Consider the following 17,931-nt stretch of genomic DNA (forward strand, 5'->3'; position numbering starts at 1 on the left):
AGGCTTTAAAAATTCCTCAATTCAAATTTCATTTGAATTAAAACATGATACTCACATGAGGTCTAGCCTAGAGCATTACCAGAAGCTAGGGATGTGACAACTCACCCCCACTAAACAAAAATCTCGTCCTGAGATTCAAGCGTAGGGTAGGGTGAAGGGGAAACGCAAACTAGTATAATCTTCATGATCCAGGGTGCACTTCAAATGAACGTTGATTTGAATACCATTTTGTCTTGAAGTCCTGCTCTGAGAAATCCTGTCAACATGACATGGAGGGAAGAAGGAGACTCTAGAAGGGTCGATCTCCTCGAAGATCGAACAACTCAGGATTAATTCATGGAATGAGACATAGAACCATCTCTCGGGTTGAGACACGAGATACACATCAAGAGGGGTGGAAAGAAACGGATGACGAAGGTGCGCTGGGTAGACAACGATTCCACACCTAAGAAGGTGGTGAACGGTTGTCAACGTAGCGAGGAGTTGAGTTGCCATGATACCTCAACGAGACATCCTGGAGGGGGGGGGATGATTCGTAGATATATCCCCTTAAGTGGCAAAAGAATTACCTTTGATTCAGAGATCATTGAAACTCTTTAAACCAGCCTAGGACAATTCTCGAGCGATCGTTTGGAGGGGGTCGGTAGAATGGCATACTCGGACTTGGATGATGTGGATTACCTTGTTGAAGACAACGTAATGGATGAATTTGCTTACCACCAGAAATGGAAGAGACCCATGGTAGAATGGCACATTGGCAGTGCAAGCTGGGAACAAAATGCAAATGCTGGGAATGATTCTGGTAACTGGGGAAGAACCCAACAATAGAGAGTGAATTCACTGTTTGAGAAGGTCATAGCATTAACCGACGAGACTAGGAGCAATCCCGGTTAGTGCCGGCGATAATACCTAGCGCTTGTGCGTGCTCTCAAGAACTTGAGCAATTCCATAATCATCAAGGTTTTACCAACATCCGTGTCAAGGGTCCGGTAACACAACTTACTACCATGATGAATGGTGATGGAGGATGCAGATGCAAAGGAAGATAACACCTTCTCAGATTTCACCCTTGGCAGTGCCAAGCAAATAAAATCTGGATGATCGACCGAGAGACATTTAGCACTCCGCTTCTAATGTTCTCCTTGATGTGCTAGTATAACCCATTCATAGATATGGTTTGATATCTAAAACATCAAGTAAAAGGTCGGACTTCGGGAACACAAAAATCATAAGGCATAGCTAGGGGGTAAATCCTACGAAGTCCTTATGGGGAGGTGGCCAACTTCCTCAAACAAGATACTACAATAATAGGTCTTCCGGCCGGGTGTGTTGGCCACGACATCCACTTTACCGGTTATCGAGTGACCAATGTTATAGTTCTTGGGAAATGTTCCAAACCATCATATCTGCCTGAGATTCAGATCTGGTTGGTGTCAGGACATTCCAGACTCATCGAGTCTAGGAAGAAAAACGGAAGTTTGCAACACCAATCGACGAGATGACGTTGCGAAACTCTCGAGGAATGAACTACGATAGCAAGCTCCAAAACATGAGCTGGTTCCGCTACGACATGTGAACACGTTGTCCCAGACAAGCATGCCCACATGGTAGTCTTACAATAAAACACTACCGAGTTCTGGTTGGGAACCATCAGCGAGGATATCGAAGTTCTTTCATAAGTCCGGATTAGCTCTTATGAAGATACTCCTTCTCCTTGAACAAATCAGTCGGTGGCTTGGTGTGCTAGGATATACATATGGAATGAAGATGATCAGTCTAATAGACCATAGAATTCTTCGCACGTGCATGACCGACTTGGAATGATTCCAAAGGAGCAAAAACAAACTTTCTCAAATTCACGGCGGCAACTTTCACCAAATGCACGTGTATAAGAGGAAGTCACTCCTTTCATCCAACAATTACTTCATGAACTAGCATGAAGAAAATGCCTTCAAAAGTTTCCAACACTAGCTTAACGTTCAACAACATCATGGAGGAGATAAGGATGTTGTCAATGGACTCAACAACAACTCATCGGAATTTCCATATCACTGGACTTCCACCATCGTGTGAACACGGTGATAGCATTGGTCAGACCCAAAAGATATAATGGTGTATGCTCGAGGGATCAACCACGAGGAAGACAACATTACGAGCATCGTTGGTTCTGATTTGATTTGACGATAGCCCACACTCAAATCAAAGGATTGATAAGACAATAGGTCCAGCAACTGATCACAAGGACCAATCGATGAAGATATCATCTTTCTTCAACACACACTACACAAGAATATCCCTTTGGAACGAACTAAGTCAGGTAAGCTTTTATCTTCCAACCCTCCAAGTTGTCGTTTAGCTTAACCAACTAGCTCAGGGATATCTAACACCGATTCTTGGAGAGAAGGTGGTTCACAAGAAACCAACTTGATTACGAGCTCAACATAGCGGTCAGGTGACAACCTGGTAATACTTCCGAGAAGATCTTCGGAAATCACGAACCACCGGTATATTACTAAGCTCGAGAACAATCTTGCTTTTCAGGGCAAGACGATATGATCAATAGAGCAAGGATTTGAAATAATCCTAACTCATCGATCGAGGAGTGAACCAGGAGAATGGACTAGGTAGCACGATCAATCTTAGAATGATGATTCAATAACCAACACACTAAGAATGAAATTATTGTCCTTTAACTACCCAGCAACGAGGTTGCTAGGCGTATTGATTTCACACATCACAATTCATTTGTCGGTATTCCGGTTGCATCAACACGAAGACCGAGGAATGACTAATGATGGCAAGAAGTATCACTGTACCAAGAGTTCATAGGATGGTGTGCAATTCCTATAACAATCCCGATATAAAGATGGTAATACTCCAAGGTAGAACAGAATCAAAAGCTGGGCTGGCATTTTGATCTGCGGAGCACAATTGCTTTGACCCAACCCTAGATATGGATGAGGTACTGGAGTTTGTTTCTCCTAGTCGTTCCGGAATAGAATGGCTTGACAGACCACAAGAGTAATAGGCACCGATGAACGAATGCACACATACTCTTGACTATCAATTGATAGACGAGGGTCAGGATGCAACTAAAGAGGGACAACTCAAAGGAACATATGATTTTCTGAGTTGTGAATGCATAGGTTAGCATGTCGAACGAGTTCAACATATTTCTTCCGGACAATCCATGCGGAAAGATAGAACTGGCAGAGTCACAATTATGAATGGAGAACCCATCGAGAGCACTCCTGTTGTGATCTTTTGATCCAACAAACTTTTGCCGTAAGTGGTTCATGGTATTTGGAAGAAGGATATACCACGGACCTCGAGGACTATCGCAAAGTTACTAATATCCTGAAGGAACTAGCAAACACTATCAACATGAAGTAAGTAGAGTGAATCTCGGGTTCAAAACCCAGAAATAGAATACCTACTACTAAGTAGCATCACGGGATGCTTTCGAGAATGATGGCCAGAATCATCACGCTGGGAACACAAATCATGGCTAAATTACTAGATGATCCCCTAAGACACCTAGGGTCATAATACTAGCTCCAACATATATGTCAAGGCAATAAAGTACCTCAACTCACTGATTTGTGTGATTAATCTGACCAAAGGCACATCGGAAACAGGAGGAAGGGATTTGCAAATGCATCCGACTATTTAGAAACCTGGGATGACTCGGACAGCATAACGGCTGTAAATGCTCAGAAAAGATTTGAGACATTCACAAAAATGGTGGCATAACCACTCAGAAGCACAATATCAAGGTTTCGAGATCAACAATTAATATACGGAAGTAGTAGGAACTGAACTCAAGCTTAATCCAACAATCTATAAGTCTGCGGACTAGTAACACGTGATCCTGATGGGAAGAAGAGATAGCCTAGTTCTTAATCCCCGTAGAAGAGAAGATGATGACTCAGATCAGAAGGCCATGAGGTATAAGGAGTAAAAGAGCCTTACGTTCCATCCCACAATCAATTCCCTTATATAACTAAAGAATTTCTAGACTCAACTTCGACCAGTTTGGCTTGGTAATCCTACAGGCAGTCAAGCTCTGATACCAACGCTGTCAGGGCCCCGACTCAATGCCACATAGATCTAGCATGTAACACTTCATATCACTTTGCGGCCTCACGCACGGTATTCCCACGGGTGTCGCCTTACCTTTACCCGGGACCGTTTGCGCCTTTTGGCACACGTATATGACAGTGTCGCTAGCATCCATATGATAAGGAGCCCGTGCTGACATGGCTAGTCGTAAACCCAAAGTGGCACAAACTTGCAGCGACAGGCATCCATGACCCAGCATCGAACGTGTCGGTCATCAGCGAGTGAATCCAGGCTGTAGCACTGGGCTAGCAGGACTCCGGTGAACCGGGCTGTAGCGGGCTAACAGGACTCCGGTATTCATCGCGTGACATTTCCCCGAAGGGACAGACACAGGAACGAAGAAGGACACATGCCGGCCAGCCTAAGTGTTCCGGAGCAGTAGCAAGCTACCATGGCTCGGTGGAAACACTAGGAGACATTTCCCGGTAAGAGAGGCTACTAAAGATAAACAACTAGATGGTCAGATCCCACACATACCAAGCATTTCAATAGCATACACACAATATGCTCGATATGTGCAAATACAACATGGCATCACAACATGACTCTACGACTCAAGTAATTTACTCAATAGGCTCCGAGGAGCGAGATATTACAAACATGGGTCTCATGACCCAACAATCAGAGCATACAAGTCAAAGCACAAGCGGAAGCTATCATGTCTGAGTACAGACATCTATAAATGAAAAAGGCTGAGAAGCCTGACTATCTATCAGATCCTGCCGAGGGCACAAGATCGTAGCTGAGGTATCAAGCTAAACGTCGAAGTCCAAGCGGAACTACTAGTGAGACTGAAGTCTCTCTGCAAAAACATAAAATAGGCAAACGTGAGTACAAATGTACCCAGCAAGACTTACATCAGATCTATCTACACATGCATCATTATCAACAAAGGGGATGGTGGGGTTTAACTGCAGCAAGCCAGCTTTGACTCGGTGGCTATCCTAAACTACGACTGCAATGTAACTCTTTTGAGGTGGCGCACACGAGTCCACATATTCACCATATCAATACACCACTATGGAATCGCTCCCGTCTCCCTACGAGAACGCCATCCATAGCACTCACGCTTATCTTGCGTATTTTTAGAGTATCCACTTTCACTTGTCTATGAACTGATATAAGCAACCCAGAAGTCCTTTTCCGCGGACACGGCTATTCGAATAGATGATGTTAACCCTGCAGGGGTGTACTTCTTCATACATGTTTCCACCACTTAGCGTCTGCACACGACATGTGCTCGGCAGACTTCAAGCGAAAGCCGACGTGGGTGTAGACCACGACCTACCTAAACACCTAAGTCTCTAGTCCAGGTTTATCGCCTATTCGGGTTCCATCCATGAGGAGATCCGGCCGGAGTTTCGCTCACAGCCCCAAACGATGTGAACAGGGTTCCCGAGATACCAAACGGGCATCCGGTACACCGTGCCACGTACCTACCGCATCACAGCCCACCCCTACGGTCAGCGCTGTCCACGGCCTCCAGTAAGCTACAAACACCAGAAACTACTTGCAACTCCTGGACAGAGGACTAGGGTGAGTAAGAAGTCGAGCGGGGTCATATTTCAGGGCCCAATGTATGGTAGTAGCTGAATCATGGATCACAAACACAGAACTCAGTTCCTGAGGACGGCTGCAATGAGACAACCCACCATGTACTCCTACATGGCCTCTCACCGCTACCTTTACCAAATCGTGTTCACATACTTAGCTCACACACAGTAGGACATGTTCACACGCCTCTGATTCATCCCCGATGAATCAGACCTGACTCAACTCTAAGCAGTAGCAGGCATGACAAACAAACATGAATGAGTAGGCACAACAGGGCTCAAACAACTCCTACTCATGCTAGTGGGTTTCATCTATTTACTGTGGCAATGACAGGTCATGCAAAGGATAAAGGGGTTCAGCTACCGCAGCAAGTAACAGATGAATCGGTGTTGTCCTAATGCAGTAAAAGAGAGCAGGAGCGAGAGAGTGGGATTTTATCGAAATGAACAAGGGGGTTTTGCTTGCATGGCACTTCTGAAGATAACATTGAGTCTTCATCAGTGTCAACGATCACATCATCGGTATCACGTCTATCGAGAGGGGACAAATACCGGCAATATAGAAGGGAACACAATCAATGCAATGCACAATATGATGCATGCTCATGACATGGCAATATGAATGTGTTTTGAGCTAATGCAACTAGCAACAGATTAAATGAAGTTGGTTTGAATATAATATTCAAATTCAAACTCCATATGTGATTATTCAAATGCCATTTAATTGATTTGTGCTAAACAGCAGCTATAAGTTGTTCTAACATGCATGAAAATGGTACAGATGGATTCCTTGAATTTTTCTGATAATTTTTCATATATAAATTATTTAATTTGGAGTTACGGTTGAATTTCTATGATTTTTAGAAGTTTTAGCTATTTTCTGGAATTATTAAATTATTTCCTAATTTATTTTAATTCCAGAAATACTTTACTGCGTCAGCATGACATCACCTTGACGTCATCAGGTCAACGGGGCAGATTCAGGTCAAACCTGACCAGTGGGGTCCACTGGTCAGTGACCCAGTCAACTAACCAGGTTAGTTAGCCCTAACTAACTTAGTTAGCCGGGCGGGGCCCGCATGTCAGTGGCCTATCTAATTAGCTAACTTAATTAACGCTAACTAATCTGACCCTAATCAAGCAGGCGCCTGGGCCCACACGTCAGGGGGTCAAACCCCGGGTCAAACCCGCCGGAGTTGACCCGCGGCTCGTCGCCGGCGGAGCCAGAGACGGCGGAGGGGGTCGGAAATCCTCCTCCGGCGACCAAAACAGCGGCAGCGATCACCTACGCGTAGCTGGCGCTCAGCCGCATCCATCTAGGCAAGCGGGAGGGGCTGAGGTCGAACGGGCTCGCCGGAATCGAGCTCGCGGCGGCGGCCGGAGCTCGGGGTTGGTGCGGGTTGGCGCTAGGGGCACGGCAGGTCGCACGGGTGGGCGCGCTCGGCTCCTGGAAGGGTACTGAGCACGTTGCCGTGCTCGGGAGTTAGCTGCGGTGGCTCTAGCACCGTCTGCGACATCGCCGGCGGCGAGGAACTGTCGGCTCCGACAGTCGGGGCGGTTAGAAGGCACGGACGGGCACGGGGAGAGAGGGGAAACGGACAGGGGCTCACGAGGGGTCGGGAGAGAAGCTCGGTGGGCTCGGGGAAGCCTCTGCAACGGCGAATTGATGACGGCGATCTTCGGGCACCGGAGATGAAGACGACGATGCTCCGGTCGACTGCGGCCTCCTCTGGTCGCGTGCGTCGCGTGTGTAGCTCCACGGGGTCAGGGCGGAGCTCAGGGATGCATAGTGGGAGCGAGGGGGTGGCTGTGGCCCTGGTAAACGGCGTCGGCGGCGATGGGCTCCGCTCGGGCGCGTGAGGGAGAGAGAGCAGAGGAGAGGGAGGAGCGAGGGAGAGCTACGGGAGAGTGAGAGAGGTCGTGGGGAACGAGGGGGGGGGGAGTGCGTGGCTCCCTCGGGTGCCTCCAGCGGCGAGCAGGTAAGCAAGAGGTGGCCGGAGCTCTTCGGGCGCGCGCCATGCCTCGCCTCCGCCTACTGGCAGAGGAAGAAGAGGACAAGGGGGGGAGGAGGTGGGCTGGGCCGGCCAGATGGAGCTGGGCCAGGTAAGTGGCGCCAGGTAAGTGGCCCAGGTGGCCTTCTCTCTTTTATTTTTGTTCTGTTTTCTATTTTCTGTAGTTTGTTTTGATTTAGTTTTATACACTAAACCATTTTATAAAATCCTGGAAATAGTTATGTGGCTGGGACTAAAATATACCAAACCACATAAAATGTTCCAGTAATTATTGGACATATATTATTTATATATCAAATATATATCCAATGCAAATAGCTATTTATTTAATTCAAAGGCCCAAAATAATTAACTCTGAGATACCAAAAATATTGTTTTGAGTTTTACCTCTTTGCAATATTTTCAGAGACTAAGAGGAACATTTTCTTGGACTTCTTTGAGGATATTTTAATGTTGATCATTTTTAGAAGGTTTCCGAGGCTTTAAAAATTCCTCAATTCAAATTTCATTTGAATTAAAACATGATACTCACATGAGGTCTAGCCTAGAGCATTACCAGAAGCTAGGGATGTGACAATCTTTGCATGGAAGCCTTCAGACATGCCAGGTGTATCCAGGGAACTCGCTGAGCACACTCTCAATGTTGATCCAAAGTTTAAATCGGTCAAGCAATTCCTTCATCATTTTAATGAAGAGAGGCGCAAGGCCATTGGTGAAGAAGTGGCCCGGCTCTTGGTGGATGGGTTTATTATTAAAGTTTTTCACCCTGAGTGGTTGGCTAACCCGGTGCTGGTACTTAAGAAGAACGGCACTTGGCGTATGTGTGTGGATTACACGGACCTTAACAAGGCCTGTTTGGCTGGCCCTTTTGCTCTCCCTCGTATTGATCAGATCATCGATGCTACGGCGGGTTGTGAGCGTTTGAGTTTTCTAGATGCTTATTCTGGTTATCATCAGATCAAGATGGCAGCTAAGGACCAGGAGAAGACAACCTTCATCACTCCTTTTGGAGCCTTCTGCTATGTGTCTATGCCTTTTGGGATCAAGAGTGCCCATGCGACTTATCAGCGTTGTGTTCAGAATTCCCTCCACAATCAAATTGGACACAATGTTCATGCTTATGTGGATGACATAGTTGTGAAATCAAGGAAGAAAGAGACCTTGTTAGATTATTTGAAGGAGACCTTTGACAACCTCCGGGTCTACAAAATGATGCTTAACCCGGCCAAGTGCATTTTTGATGTTCCAGCTGGTAAGCTGTTGGGCTTTTTGGTTTCTGAGAGGGGCATTGAAGCTAACTCAGAGAAAATCAAGGCTATCACTTCTTTGGCTAAGACTACATGTATCAATGACGTCCAACGTTTGGCAGGTCATATCGCGGCTTTGAGCCAGTTTATAAGCGGCCTGGGAGAAAAGGCTATTCCACTATTGCAGGATGCTGCTAACGCGACACTACGATCAGAGACCCTTCGGCGAAACTGTGTGCGATGCAATAATCGCAAATGGTGGTGTAAAAAACCATCAAAAAAGGAGCAAAATGTTTGTGATGGAGGATGCATCAAACACGGTTCAGATTTTAGTTGCTTGTGCGATGCAGGGCATATAGTTCAGCTCAATTAACTGTTTGCGATGAGGAGGAACAAAAGAAATGGGTAGCTAGATGAAGGTGTGTGCGATATACATCATACGGTTCACTCGGATGAACTGTTTTTGATTAGGTAACACAAAAGAAAGGTCAGCCAGATCAAGGTGTATGTGATATACAGCATGCGGTTCACTCGGATGAACTGTTTGTGTTGAGACAAGAGAACAGAAATGGTTCAATATATCAAGATGTGGGGGATACGCTGCAAACAGGTCTATAATCAGAAATGTGTGCGAAGACCGATAATAACACAGACGATTGCTTCTAATAAGACATATGTGATATGCAAACTCTCAAGTTAAGTGTGCTCAGGCTGGAGCAGCCATGAGATGGGTGACTGGATGGGAAGTTGTGTTGATGTTAAATTAACTGATAGGATGGGTCATATTTGTCAAATTAAATGGCTGATACGACCCATCCCATGAGTTAATTTAACCTCGAGGTCCTAGTTTTTTTAACACATGTTAAAGAAGGTCTACCGCATAACTTTTTGACAATGTGCGATACGTGGCATACAGTTGATCCATCTGACCTGTTTGTGATGGAATAAGCCGTGTGTGTTGTTCATACGTCTCCAACGTATCTATAATTTTTGATTGTTCCATGCTATCATATCATCAATCTTGGATGTTTTATAATCATTTTATAGTCATTTTATATCATTTTTGGTACTAACCTATTGACATAGTGCCAAGTGCAAGTTGCTGTTTTCCATGTTTTTTACATCGCAGAAAATCAATATCAAACGGAGTCCAAATGCCACGAAACTTTACGGAGAATTTTTATGGGCCATAAGGAACACAACGGGCCCTGGCTATGCCTGGGGGTGCCCCGAGGGGGGCACAACCCGCCAGGGCACGCCAGGAGGCCCGGGCGCGCCCTGGTGGGTTGTGCCCACCTCGGGTGCCCCCGGGCCGCCTGTTTGCTCTATAAATACCCAAATATTCCCAAAACCCAAGGGGAGTCGACGAAATATTCATCCAGCTGCCGCAGAGCCCAGAACCACTAGATCCAATCTAGACACCATCTCGGATGGGGTTCACCAACTCCATTGGTGCCTCTCCAATGATGCCTTAGTAGTTCTTTGTAGACCTTCAGGTCCGTAGTTAGTAGCTAGATGGATTCCTCTCTCTCTCTCTCTCTCTCTCTCTCTTGATTCTCAATACAATGGTCTCTTGGAGATCCATATGATGTAACTCTTTTGCGGTGTGTTTGTTGGGATCGATGAACTTTGAGTTTATGATCAGATCTATCTTTTTATATCCATGAAAGTATTTGAGTTTCTTTGATCTCTTTTATGCATGATTGCTTATAGCCTCGTATTTCTTCTCTGATATTTGGTTTTTTTGGCCAACTTCATATATTTATCTTGCAATGGGAAGAGGTGCTTTGATGTGGCTTCGATCTTGCGGTGCTTGATCCCAGTGACAGAAGGGGAACCGACATGTATGTATCAATGCTACTAAGGATAAAACGACGGGGTCTATCTCAAAATAGGTAGATCTTGTCTACATCATGTCATCGTTCTTATTGCATTACTCTGTTTCTCCATGAACTTAATACACTAGATGCATGCTGGATAGCGATTGATGTGTGGAGTAATAGTAGTATATGCAGGCAGGAGTCGGTCTACTAATCTTGGACGTGATTCCTATATAACAATCATTGTCTGGATATCATCATGAGTATTTGAAGTTCTATCAATTGCCCAACAGTAATTTTTTCACCCACGTTTGCTATTTTTCTCGAGAGAAGCCACTAGTGAAATCTACGGCCCCCGGGTCTCTTTCTCATATTATTTGCCTTTGAGATCTACTTTTATTTGCTTTTATTTTCAGATCCATTAATATAAAAACCCAAAAATACTTTGCTGCACTTTATTTTATTTGTGATCTATTTATTCAATCTATTACAACTTTCTCCCGTCATGCACCAATTTCTGGCACTGTTACCCGAAAGGGATTGACAACCCCTTTAACACGTCGGGTTGCGAGGATTTGTTATCTGTGTGTAGGGGCTATTTACGTTGTGTTGCTTAGTTCTCCTACTGGTTCGATAACCTTGGTTTCATATCTGAGGTAAACACCTACCGCCGCTGTGCTGCATCATCCCTTCCTCTTTGGGGAAATACCGATGTAGCTTCAAGCGACATCAGTTGTGGGCAAACGCTTGCTAGTATTCAACCGTTTGCGATTGATGAATTCATCACCGATGGGTTCCCTAGTGTGGTCCATGTTCATCTGATCATTATCTACTTCTTGTGCTAGCTCAATGTTCCTTCTATGCTAAGTTTCCATTAATTGATGGCGTTTTACGAACACGCCACCGTTTCCTGCCATTTCCTCACCTGTTTCCCGCCACCCAGCGATATTGCGCATAAACATAGACGGTGCGCGACACACGGAGGCGGCAAGCGCAACCTGTAGCACGTCCACCTTTTCCAAGCATGCCAACCCACCAAAGCACCGCCTCTGCCATCAACCTTATCGATGAGGAAAACGAGCAGGCGCCACGGCCCGTCGAGGCCAAGGTGCTCCCCGACAACACGATGGACGATGTTGTGATGCGCGTCATCGCTAGGGTTGAGCAGACCTTTGGCGCATGGCGCTTGAGCGCCGCGGGTCAAAATAGGCATGTCAGCGCCGACAGGCTAGAGCTCACTGCACAACATGATCGATGGCGCGCCGCAGAGCAAGCTAGGCGCGTCCGCGCCGATAGGCTGTGGCTTGCCGCATGGCGAGATTGTTGGAGCACCATAGAGCGAGAGGCGCGGCGCGCCGCACAGCAAGAACGGATCCATCGACGCTTGCCTGCTGTTGACACGGCGTCGCAGCTGGGTACACGTCCCATCAGTACCCCCATTCCTCGCCAGGAGTGGGCAGAGGCCCTCGGCGCCATACTTGCACCAGAGATCGGCCACGCCATACTTGCACCAGATGCCCACCGCGCCATTCGCATGGATCGTGCTGTTCTCCTTGTCCGCGGCTCGCTGGATGCCAACGCGCTGGTCCGTAGGCTCGACCGCCTCCTTGGCCTAGGTTTCCACCTGGGCGCAGTAGAGGAACATGGCCGTCGCATCCTCGAGCTGGCGATCTCTGATGAAATAGCAAACTTGGAGCTCGAGATAGCGCTCCAGATGTACCACAAGCATGTCGACCACTTGGACGAACGCCTGCACGAGTTCAGGCAGAGCCTAAAGCTACCGTAGGCAAGGGCTGCTGGTCACGGTCTCATGGACGTGTTTTTTTTGTTGAGTCGTTTCGACGTGGATAGCTATGTATTCACAACAATCATATAGTGATGATACTTAACTACTAGGCACAATGCATAAAATTGAAAACGAACAATACTAAAACTAATAATCCCTCCTGGGGCCAGTATTTCGGCAGCTCCTCGCCATCAGCTCCCTGGTGCACGGTGTTTGCCCAGTGCGGAGGCAGTACTCCGCCTCCTCCACCTCACAGCGCTTGACGTACCGATCTGCCTCTTGTCAGCGGACACACGCGAATGATCTTGCCATTTCATTGGGCGCCCACCAGAGCTCCTCGTCAATGGCACGCTGGAGCTTATCGTCCCACCTCCATGCAGCGACGAGGCGTCCAACGCCTATGACCTTCCTCGCGAAGTACCCGTCTTCGTACACCTCCTCCACACGACGACACGCCCGCTGTTGGTGTCAAAACTGGCAGATCTCGGGTAGGGGGTCCCGAACTGTGCGTCTAAGGATCGAAGGTAACAGGAGGCAGGGGACACAATGTTTACCCAGGTTCGGTCCCTATTGATGGAGGTAATACCACAAGATCGTAATGGCTAAACCCTAATTGTCTAGCCTGTATGATTATGATCGCCTCTACGGACTAAACCCTCCGGTTTATATAGACACGGGAGGGGGCTAGGGTTGTACAGAGTCGGTTTACAAAGAAATGAATCTTCATATCCACACGCGAAGCTTGCCTTCCACACCAAGGAGAGCTCCATCCGGACACAGGGGAAGGCCTTCTATCTTGTATCTTCACATCACACAGCCCGGACGCCCGAGGACGCCCGAGGACCCCATAATCCTGGACTCCCTCACCCGCCCCCAAAGCTCCACCGCCTCCTTTTTCCAGGCGGCATCACGGGCTTCACAGACCGCCTGGTGATACGTCTCCGTTGTATCTACTTTTCCAAACACTTTTGCCCTTGTTTTAGACTCTAACTTGCATGATTTGAATGGAACTAACCCGGACTGACGTTGTTTTCAATAGAATTGCCATGGTGTTATTTATGTGCAGAAACAAAAGTTTTCGGAATGATCTAAAACTTTACGGAGACTATTTTTGGAAATAATAAAAAATCCTAGCAAAAGATCAAGACCAGGGGGCCCACACCCTAGCCACGAGGGTGAGGGGCGCGCCTGCCCCCCTGGGTGCGCCCCCTACCTCGTGGGCCCCCTGGAGCTCCTCCGACCTCAACTCCAACTCTATATATTCACTTTCGAGGAGTAAAAAAATCAGAGAAAAAGATTCATCGTGTTTTACAATACGGAGCCGCTGCCAAGCCCTAACTCTCTCGGGAGGGCTGATCTGGAGTCCGTTCGGGGCTCTGGAGAGGGGAATTCGTCGCCATCGTCATCATCAACCATCCTCCATCACCAATTTCATGATGCTCACCGCCGTGCGTGAGTAATTCCATCATAGGCTTGCTGGACGGTGATGGGTTGGATGAGATTTATCATGTAATCGAGTTAGTTTTGTTAGGGTTTGATCCCTAGTATCCGCTATGTTCTGAGATTGATGTTGCTATGACTTTGCTATGCTTAATGCTTGTCACTAGGGCCCGGGTGCCATGATTTCAGATCTGAACCTATTATGTTTTCATGAATATATGTGAGTTCTTGATCCTATCTTGCAAGTCTATAGTCACCTACTATGTGTTATGATCCGGCAACCCCGAAGTGACAATAATCGGGACCACTCCCGGTGATGACCGTAGTTCGAGGAGTTCATGTATTCACTATGTGTTAATGCTTTGGTCCGGTACTCCACTAAAAGGAGGCCTTAATATCCCTTAGTTTCCGCTAGGACCCCACTGGCACAGGAGGGTAGGACAAAAGATGGCATGCAAGTTCTTTTCCATAAGCACGTATGACTATATTCGAAATACATGCCTACATTACATTGATGAATTGGAGCTAGTTCTGTGTCACCCTAGGTTATGACTGTTACATGATGAACCGCATCCGGCATAATTCTCTATCACCGATCCATTGCCTACGAGCTTTCCATATATTGTTCTTCGCTTATTTACTTTTCCGTTGCTATTGTTACAATCACTACAAAATACCAAAAACATTACTTTTGTTATCATTACCTTTGGCTACCGTTACCACTACTATCATATTACTTTGCTACTAAATATTTGGTACAGATATTAAGTTTCCAGGTGTGGTTGAATTGACAACTCAGCTGCTAATACTTGAGAATATTCTTTGGCTCCCCTTGTGTCGAATCAATAAATTTGGGTTGAATACTCTACCCTCGAAAACTATTGCGATCCCCTATACTTGTGGGTTATCACCTGGTACCTGGCTTCCTCCTCTGCCATCTCCTTTTTGAACGCCACTTGCCTGGCTTTCTCAGCCGACGGCAGCGACTTCCACAAACAAAGATTGCACTGGCCCCAAAACCGATCCAAAGTTGGGGGGTCCGACACAACCTCGTCCGGCGGCGCGTAGGAGTCCTCGGGCTGCTATTTGAGTCGGCGTCCTCGGGGGGCGGCGACTCCTCATCGGCGTGTGGGCAAACCGGCGGTGCCATGACAGAGATTTGAGAGAGAGAGAGAGGGAGAGCTAGGGGAGGATGTAGATGAGAATGCAGGCGGGACGACGTGAGCAAGGTAGTATTTATTGGTGGTCGGAATCTAGATCGACGAGAACATTACACACACCGGTCGCCGGAATTTACGAGTACTGTAGTTTGAATTACACACGATTCTCGCAGCAAAATCCGTGTGTGAACATAATAGCTGATGGTTTCCAATACAAAGCTGTGTCTGATTAATGACCCCCGCCACTCACCTACCAAACCTCGAGCCGCAGGATAGAGTGCCAATCGTGTGGGGGCGGTTGTCTTGCCAGATCTTTATATTTTCTTTTTTGAACACCAGATGTTTACATCATCTGATGATTTTTTAACTCGCACACAAGTACACAAAAATATGATTTTTCAAACTGTGGTGGTTAGCCGTTGCATGTAGATGTAGTTCAAATTTGAATTACTGTCATTAAATGGCTAGAAAATCACTTAAATGTCTTTAAAAGGTCAAACGACCCCTGAAATTTTCCAAATTTTCACATGATAGTTGTATTAGTGCATGTTAAACATAGAAAAAAATTGAAGGCTGTAAGAGGAAGCTATCTCCTGTTCATCATCAAACATGCATTGTTCCCTCTCAGAACCACGAACCTTCTAGTGAGTTGCTCCGGTTTGTGAGGGGTGTGTGTCCAAACTTTCATCAAATAGGCCAATTTTTTTACCACATCATCTTGGTGGCATGACATTACATCAACAAGGTTTCATGTTTTTTGATCATTTTTTAATTCTTTGGAAATTCCATGGCACTCCATGCATGTGCCCATGCCATGAGACTAATATGTTTGAAAATTCCTTCTATTTTACTACACATGGAATTAACTCACACACAAGTACACAAATATGATTTTCAAACCGTTATGGTTAGCCATTGCATATAGATGTAGTTCAAATTTGAATTACGGTCATTAAATGTCTAGAAAATCACTTAAATGTCTTTAAACGGTCAAATGACCGCTAGAATTTTCCAAATTTTCATAGTACAGTTGTAGTAGTGCACGTTAAACATAGAAAAAAATTGAAGGCCGTAAGAGGAAGCTATATCATATTCGTCATCAAACATGCATTGTTCCCTCTCGGAACCACGAGCTTTCTAGTGAGTTGCTCCGATTTGTGAGCGGTGTGTGTCCAAACTTTCGTCACACATGCCAATTTTTTCCCACATCATCTTGGTGGCATGACATTACATCAAGCAATGATTAATGTTTTTCTGATCATTTTTTTATTTTTTGGAATTAAAATGCCATGGCACTCCATGCATACATATGCATGTGTTCGTGTCGTGAGACCAATATGTTTGAAAATTCCTTCTAATTTACTGCACATGGAATGAACTCGCACACAAGTATAAAAATATGATTTTTCATCCCGTTATGGTTAGCCGTTGCATGTAGATGTAGTTCAAATTTGAATTACGGTCATTAAATGGCTAGAAAATCACTTAAATGTCTTTAAAAGATCAAATGACCCCTGAAATTTTCCAAATTTTCACACGACAGTTGTATTAGTGCACATTAAACGTAGAAAAATAAATTTGAAGGCCGTAAGAGTAGCTATCTCCCGTTCGTCATCAACCATGCATTGTTCCCTCGGGTCTTCTAGTGAGTTGCTCCGGTTTGTGAGGGGTGTGTGTCCAAACTTTCGTCAAATAGGCCAATTTTTTTACCACATCATCTTGGTGGCATGACATTACATCAAGCAAGGTTTCATGTGTTTCTGATGTTTTCTTATTTTTTTGGAATTAAAATGCCATGGAACTCCATGCATGTGCCCATGCCATGATACCAATATGTTTGAAAATTCCTTCTATTTTACTACACATGCAATTAACTCGCACACAAGTACAAAAATATGATTTTTCAAACCATTATGGTTAGCCGTTGCATGTAGATGTAGTTCAAATTTGAATTACGGTCATTAAATGGCTAGAAAATCACTTAAATGTCTTTAAAAGGTCAAATGACCACTAGAATTTTCCAATTTTTCACAGTACAGTTGTAGTAGTGCATGTTAAACGTAGAAACAAATTGAAGGCCGTAAGGGGAAGCTATCTCCTTTCGTCATCAAACATGCATTGTTCCCTCTCGGAACCACGATCCTTCTAGTGAGTTGCTCCGGTTTGTGAGGGGGCGGGTGTCCGAACTTTCGTCACACATGCCAATTTTTTTACCACATCATCTTGGTGGTAGGACATTAATGACATGAAGCAAGGTTTAATGTTTTTCTGATCATTTTTTTATTTTTTGGAATTAAAATGTCATGGAACTCCATGCATACATATGCATGTGTCCATGTCGTGAGACCAATATGTTTGAAATTCCTTCTAATTTACTGCACATGGAATTAACTCGCACACAAGTACACAAATGTGATTTTTCGAACCGTTATGGTTAGTCGTTGCATGTAGATGTAGTTCAAATTTGAATTACGGTCATTAAATGACTAGAAAATCACTTAAATATCTTTAAAAGGTCAAATGACCCCTGAAATTTTCCAATTTTTCACATGACAGTTGTATTAGTGCATGTTAAACATAGAATTTTTTTGAAGGCCTTAAGAGGAAGCTATCTCCCGTTCGTCATCAACCATGCATTGTTCCCTCTCAGAACCATGGGCCTTCTAGTGAGTTGCTCCGGTTTGTGAGGGGTGTGTGTCCAAAATTTCGTCAAACAGGCCAATTTTTTTACCACATCATCTTGGTGGCATGACATTTCATCAAGCAAGGTTTCATGTGTTTCTAATTGTTT

This window comes from Triticum aestivum, chromosome 4A (assembly GCF_018294505.1).
Source record: "Triticum aestivum cultivar Chinese Spring chromosome 4A, IWGSC CS RefSeq v2.1, whole genome shotgun sequence".
NCBI lineage: Eukaryota > Viridiplantae > Streptophyta > Magnoliopsida > Poales > Poaceae > Triticum > Triticum aestivum.